Genomic DNA, 8,024 nt, shown 5'->3' on the forward strand with positions numbered 1-8,024 from the left:
TGACCCAGACGCCTTCCCAAACAGGTCAGTCAAGTCAAGGGCTCTTCCAACAGATGCGCGGTCAGTACATAAAATATTAAAATCATCCATGTACAAAACACACTTGGTAATTTGTCCCCCACTTCCTGGGATATTGATCCCTTCGACAAATCTATCTTTTCTTAACATTTGTGCCAAAGGTTCAATGCAAAGAACATAGAGAAGGGGAGACATAGGGCAACCTTGACGTACACCGCAGTTGATCTCGATTGCTTCCGATAAATTCCCGTTAATCATGAATTTGCTGTAGATGTCTCGGTATAGCAGTCCTACCCACTTGATGTATTTTTGGGGAAAACCACATTTTTGCAATACCCTGAAGAGGTATTGGTGCGAGACTCGATCAAAGGCTTTTTCAAAGTCTAGGTTTAGGACCGCTAGTCGCATGTTTCTGTCTCTCGCATAACAAATGGTGTCACGGATCAGCATGAGACTGTCGCTGATCTTCCTTCCCACAATGGCACAGGTTTGGTCTGGATCAACCAAGTCTCCCAAGACTACAGACATTTGTGTTGCTAGAAGCTTGCTGAAAATTTTACAGTCCACGTTTAAAAGCGTTATGGGTCGCCAGTTTTTTAAGTCAATTTTGTCTCCTTTTTTGTGCAATAGAGTAACTATCCCTATTCTGAAACTGTCTCTTTAAGTTTCTTGTTTTTTTCCTGCATTTTTAAAAAAGGTCTGTGTTCGTTTCTTTGTCATTTCCCACCATTGTGCTTGTGAATCATACGAGTCTTGAAGGGTCTGCCAGTCTTTGTACAGCTCCCTGTATTGTGCGGCTTGAGCCTCATCCTCCAGCAGGGAGCAGTTTAACTTCCACAAACCCTTCCCAACAGTCATACCTGAAGGAAATGAGAAAGAGCAGGACAGTAGCAAGTGATCCGAAAAAAAAACTGGAATTAATCTTGCATCACTCTGTGCTAAACCCCTCGTAAATATGTAGTCTATTCGAGAGGCTCTGGCATTGTCACTACTGAACCAGGTGAAGCCCTCCTCTCCTGGATGTATGGATTTAAAACAGTCTACCAGTTTAAATGTCCGGCACATGTCTTGTAATAAAGTTGATGTTTTATCTACTTTAAACTCGTCATCGGTCCTCTTTCTATCCTTCCTACTTAGGATGCAATTAAAATCTCCTCCCACGATTAGTGGTTGATGGCCTAGCATATCCGACTGGATGTCCTCTAAGAGTTCGTACCTGAGTTGTCTGTCGGTATGTTATTGAGGTTAAAATCATTCCCTATATAAGAAAGTCTTGCTAAGATTGCGCGTCCGTCTCTCATCACAGTACTCCCCTTTAGGATGAGTTGAGGGTTGTTTATCAAAATGGCTACCCCATCGTTACGGTTTTCATTCGAGCCACTCCATAATGACGGATATGGCCAAATCTCTTCCCACTGTTTATAATTTTTTAGAAAGGGGATGCAGCATTCTTGTAGTAAAAACACATCCGTTCTGAACAATAAAACGCTGTGAGCCTTAACCTTTGATCTCACACTTCTCACATTGATAGTAGAGAATGTAATGTTCATAATTATTGTTAAAGTATTTAAACTACTTGGACAAAACCGGGGGATCCGAGTCCATTCTTTGGTGATCATCGAGGGTGTCACCTGTGTCAGACACATCACTTAAGAGCAGTACCTCATTTGGAGACTCACCGGGGAAAACTTTGGAATCCTCTGACTCTCTGTCTGTGGTTCCAGGTCTTCCCCTTTTTTCTGGGTTAGGGGGTGAGCCAGAGGACCTATCAAGGGGTCTCTTACTTCCCTGCCCACAAAGGGTCCGATTTTTTCCCTCCCCGACTTCCTCCGTCTCAACTTCATACAGTTCCCTTGTGGGCTTTTTCATCGGCAATCGGCTTTCTTCTAAATCTCTTCTCTTTGTTTCCGGTGTTTTCACCACCCACAATTTTGTCTTACTTTTACCCCTCTTTCCAGTGCCCGTAGGGTTTTTTGGGGAGTCGTTCGCCTTTTCGATTTGTTTGTCTTTTTCAAATCCCGGAAGTGGCATAGCAAACAATTTTGTTATTTTGGACTCTCTTCCAGGCCCTTCCTGATTAATATGTGTTTTTGGAGTGACAGTTGCCTTTTCTATTTGTTTGTCTTGTCCAAATTCAGGTATTTGATGAAAAATCGAATTAGAATTTCCAGTTCCTTCCTGACTCAAATTTGATTCTTTGGTCTCTCCTCCAGAGGTTTGGGATGTATTTTCAATTTGTTTGTCTTGTTCATTGTCTTTGTGCATTTCTTGTTCATCTTCATTGGGTATTTCCATAATTTTATTCATTTCCTGTTCATCTTCATTGGGTATTTCCATAACTTTATTCATTTCTTGTTCATTTTCATTTTGTATTTCCATAACTTTATTCATTTCATTGTTTTTGTTGTCTTTTTTCATTTCATTGTCTTTGTTACATATATTAATTTAATTATCTATGTTGTCTGACATCATTTCATTGTCTTTGTTGTCTTTGTTAACTCCCTAGCTTTCAACTTGTTAGCAAACGATTTTGGGCAGTTTCTATAGAGGTTGTTCGTTTCTCCGCAGAGATTGCATTTTCTGCTATTGGTGCATTCCTCAAAGGAATGTCCAATTGTCCTGCACTTTCCACAAAAAATTCGATCACATACCTCAGCCAGATGCCCATGCTCACCACATTTATGACAGAGTTTCGGTTGTCCTTGATAGTGGATAAAGCCGGAGTTTTCCCCCAGGAATATAGTCGACGGGAGTTGTTTCAGTCCCTGAAAGCCCTGAGGATCTTGCCATTGCTGGATGGGTATCCTCCAGGCACAATTCCAATTGTTTTTCTCATCCCTCACCTTCATAGCCTGGCCTTTTATCGAGCAATATCTACTCAACAAATAACAGATGTCATCAGCATTCACCATTTCATTAAACATCCTGACAATAACTATCTTGTTAGCATTATCAGACAGCTTCTCCACTGTAAATCCAGAAAACTGGGGCCTCACCCCCTCAAAACGATTCCAAAACTCTTGATAAAGAGCCGCCGTTACAAAACTTACATCAAAGCCTTTGCCAGAAGGCAAGTTTATGACGCAATGTAAGTCCTCCATTTTAAACTTCAGAATTTTATCAATGTTGGGGAGGCAGCGTCATGAAGAAGGATTCCTCTCGTCTCAATAAACTGGCGAGGAAAGCGAGCTCTGTTGTGGGCACAGAGCTCGACAGCCTGACAACAGTAGCTGAGAGACGGGCACTGAAAAAGCTGCGGTCAATCATGGACAATTCATCACATCCACTACACAGCATTATATCCAGACAGAAGAGCAGCTTCAGCGACTGACTGCTGTTACTGTCTTGTACCACGGACAGACTGAAGAGACCTTTTCTTCCTCATGCCATGAGGCTCTTTAACTCCACCTGGCGGAGTAAAGGCCCACACTAAACCACACACCCCTACATTGCATATTACCGTACTTTTATTGCAGTGTGTATTTTATGTAGCACTATTTAAAGCACTATTGTTACAGTGTTAATGTTACTGTTTACCTGACTTGTTAACCTGAATGCCCATTTTGCACATCTGGTTAGCTACTCCTCTTGCACTATCGGCACTATGGTAAAATACTATACGTAGCCATAATACAATACAATACAACTTTTACTTATATCTGTACATTCGAGGAAACTGTGCGGGTCAGATGTATCGACATTTCGTTCTGTATACACGTGTACTAGAATGACAATAAAGTAGATCTGAATCTGAATCTGAATCTGAAATACTCTATACAACACGCTACAGTGGGTATTAGCCCGTCACATTGGGTGTTTTGTATATTGTATTCCTATTGCTTTATTATTGTGCTGTTCTCAGCAAAGGGATGGGTTTGAACAAATTTATTGACACTAATAACAGAAAACAATCATGACAATATCAACAGCAATTAAGCACATTCACAATATTATATTTCAATATGACGTTTTTAACAGCAAACACAATGTGAGGTTTGAACAACCCTTCTCGAAAATCTTAATAGCAATCAAGCATATTCACAATTTCATTATATAACATCTTTGATAGTGTCAATAGATCCGTCCAGGTCAAAGTCGATTGCCTTTGGTCTGAACAAATCCACCAGATTTTTTTTTTTTTTAAAATTTTTTTTTTTTTAACAAATTTATTGACACTAAAAACAGAAAACAATCATGACAATCTCAACAGCAATTAAGCACATTCACAATATTATATTCCAATATGACGTTTTTAACAGCAAGCACAAAGTGAGGTTTGAACAAACCTTCTCGAAAATCTTATTAGCAATCAAGCATATTCACAATTTCATTATATAACATCTTTGTTAATGTCAATAGATCCGTCCAGGCCAAATTTTTTTGGTTTGAACAAATTTATTGACACTAAAAACAGAAAACAATCATGACAATCTCAACAGCAATTAAGCACATTCACAATATTATATTCCAATATGACGTTTTTAACAGCAAACACAAAGTGAGGTTTGAACAAACCTTCTCGAAAATCTTATTAGCAATCAAGCATATTCACAATTTCATTATATAACATCTTTGTTAGTGTCAATAGATCCATCCAGGCCAAAGTCGATTGTCCTCAGTCTGAACAAATCCACCGACACCAACAGCAGCAAAACAAACACGACAATCTCAACAGCCATCAAGCATATTCACAATTTTTTAATATCTGACAATATGACGTGACGATATGACGTTTTAACATTTTTTCCTGACATTTTCAACATCAATTAAACAATTTCAGAGTTATTTTCTTTTAACAGTAGTTAACCAGCGTGTAAAAGGCAATACTATTGTGCAAGGGCATAGCTCTGCCATCCCACCCTCCCAAGCAGCATTCTTCCAGTCCTCTGTGTGGGTCCTCTCCCTTCTGGTGTTCCGCAGGGTTCAGTGCTTGGCCCCCTTCTTTTCAGTATTTACATGCTTCCATTAGGTGATATTATTCGCAAGTACAATATCAGCTTCCACTGCTACGCAGACGACACTCAACTATATCTTCCGTTGGAGGAATCTCACACACTAAACTGTGGAAATTTGGAGGCCTGCCTCGTTGAGATAAAAGAGTGGATGTCACTCAATTTCTTGCGTCTTAACTCTGAAAAGACCGAAATGTTAGTCATTGGTCCATCTAAATGCCGTGATATATTCTCAAAAACTGCTGTGAACATTGACAAATGTCACATCACACAGAGTGACTCAGTTAAAAATTTAGGTGTCATATTTGACCCTGATCTATCCTTTGAAATGCATGTAAAGAAAACTACTAGAACCGCTTTCTTCCATCTTCGTAACATTGCTAAAATCCGTTCAATACTGTCTCAGTCTGATGCGGAAATTATAATTCATGCGTTTGTCACCTCCCGTCTCGATTACTGTAATGCACTACTCTCTGGTCTCCCGAAGTCTAGAATCAAATCACTTCAGCTGGTACAAAATGCCGCAGCGAGGCTTTTAACTAGGACAAACAAGTACGATCACATAACACCGATTTTGGCTAACCTGCATTGGCTCCCAGTTAGCCATAGATGTGATTTCAAGGTTCTCTTAGTATTGTACAAAATCATACATGGACTTGCTCCCTCTTATCTTTCAGATCTGATTTGCCCCTACGTCCCGGTCCGAAGCCTACGATCTGAGAGTGCCGGTCTTCTGGTGATCCCAAGAGCAAATAAGTGTTCTGCTGGTTCGAGAGCGTTCTCCATCCGGGCACCGGTGCTGTGGAATGCTCTTCCCCCTGAGATCCGATCTGCAACCTCAGTGGAAATGTTTAAATCTAAACTTAAAACTCACTTCTACTCCATAGCATATGAATAACCTACTCTTCTCGTCGGCTGAAAAAATAGTCTGTGTAACATAGTGTAATAATCTGTGAAGCCCTTTGAGACTCTTCGTGATTTAGGGCTATACAAATAAAAATGACTTGACTTGACTTGACTTCTGTGTGGGTCCTCTCCCTTCTGGGTTCCACAACCCAGGCCGTTGCTGCTCGGACTCCCACAGTGTAGCTCCGGCTCCCCCCTCCGGGTGGGTGCAGACGAGTCTTCTTTATGGCTGCGTCCTAGGCCCGCCGCTCGCAGATTGTATGGTATCTGCAGCCATTTGGAGCACAGCCACGGGGGGGATCTGCCTGCACCTCCATACCAGCAGGTTTCTGGAGGTCCAGATGGCGTCCTTGATGGCGGCGAGAGTGAGCCAGTCCCTGGCAAAGTCGTTCCGAGACCTCCTCGACCGACTCACCCCGTAAAGCACGTACTGTGCATCAGGGACCTCCCCTGCTGGCAAGTCCGGGAACTTTCCTAGTTGGTCGGCCATTGTCCACAAGTCCTCAGCAGCATTGCACTCACAAAAAAGGTGCCTCACCGACTCCTGGGCGCCACAGCCAGGTCGAGGGCACATCGAAGTCGCTGACATTCCTCGGTGGTGCATTACGGCTCTGACTGGGAGAACCTCATGAGCCACCATCCATGACAAGTCTCGTAGTCTGTTTGGGAGGGCAGGATGATTCACGTTGCTCCAAACCGTTGTAGGTTCGCCAAACGCAAGCCCCCGCACAGGACTTACTGTTGCACGCTCTTGCACAATAGCAATAAGGGCCCTGTGGTTTTGTTAAGAGTGACATTCTTGTGTTTCCAAATCTAATTTCTTTAAAAAATCCCGAATAAAGAGATGTGTTGGTGGCAAGTTAAATGAAACTGGAATCAAACGATTGTTTGGTTCAAGCTTTAGCTTCCGCAAATATGAGCCCATCCAAAACCGGGTCATCGCTTGACTTTTCGGGTTGTTGGGTGGGCCCACAGCGTTTTGGAAGTGGAGAGAGACATATTTGCTTCCCAGGAAAAGCTGGAGGTCAGGCTCTCCTTTCCCCCCTTTTTCCTTTTTCTTTTTCATTGTATCTCTTTTTATCCTTTCCCACTTTGAGCCCCAGACAAAGTGAAAGACGGCTCGGTCCAGTTGTAACAGCACGTTTCTTTTGGGCATAAAAACTAAACTGATTGACAAAAGCAGTGGGACGATGATCGCTTTGATGATTAGGACCTTCCCCTCTATTGTCAGTTTTCTTAGTGACCAAAAAACAAGTCTTTGCTTAAGGGGCCGGTCACACAGACATTTGCGGCTGAATCACAGCCAGAAATTTCTGCCTTTGAGGCGGACGCCATTGGACGCATTAAGATCGCCATTCAGACGAGATACAGCGGTGCTTAACACGCAGTCGGAAATTCGCGCGCGGGTGTCAGCACGAAATTATTAGGCACTGCTCAAGTCTTCAGAGCGCGGGCACACAGACTTTCACGAGCGTACTGAGGCTGAACCACGGCCATAAATTTCTGACCGTGAAGCAGATGCTGTTGAGCACTGTTGGACGTTTTGAGACCGCCATATAGATGAGATAGAGCAGTGCTTTACTCGCGGTCGGAAATTTTCACGTGGTTGGCCGCGTTCAAAACTTTTGAGCTGCTCAAAAGTTTGAGCACGTGTTAAACCGCGTGCCGCACACGTGGTCAACACGAGGTAATGACGCAGAAATGACGCGGAACGACGTGCTCTGGCCGCGGCCAGGGCGTGCTTACACATGGGTAGGACGGGAAATTTCAGCGGGTAATCGTGGGTGGAGCATGGTAATAGCATGTTCTGCGCCTGTATCGCGGTGTTATTACGTGAAATTAGCGTGTTACGCGTGTGACAGTCAAACGCCACACGTCATTTGTGCTCGTGACGTCAAGGGGGTGAACATGGATCCCCGTCAGCGTAGTTTCTCTTCATTTCGAATAAATCTTTCGGTGCATTCACAGCAAATCTTTAACTCTGGGACCTTAGCTTAGCCTTTTGGTTGAGAGTAAGAGTCCCGGCTCCTGAGCTTTGTAGCGTATTATAAACTGATCGATAATGGATAATGAATAAAGAAGATAGAATAATCTCCCCTAACCCCCCCCCCCCCCCCGTCAACGTAGTGTTCTCGTCTTAATCCATAT

This window comes from Urocampus carinirostris, unplaced genomic scaffold, assembly GCF_059441175.1.
Source record: "Urocampus carinirostris isolate Australia breed hairy pipefish unplaced genomic scaffold, RoL_Ucar_1.0 HiC_scaffold_28, whole genome shotgun sequence".
Taxonomy (NCBI): Eukaryota; Metazoa; Chordata; class Actinopteri; order Syngnathiformes; family Syngnathidae; genus Urocampus; species Urocampus carinirostris.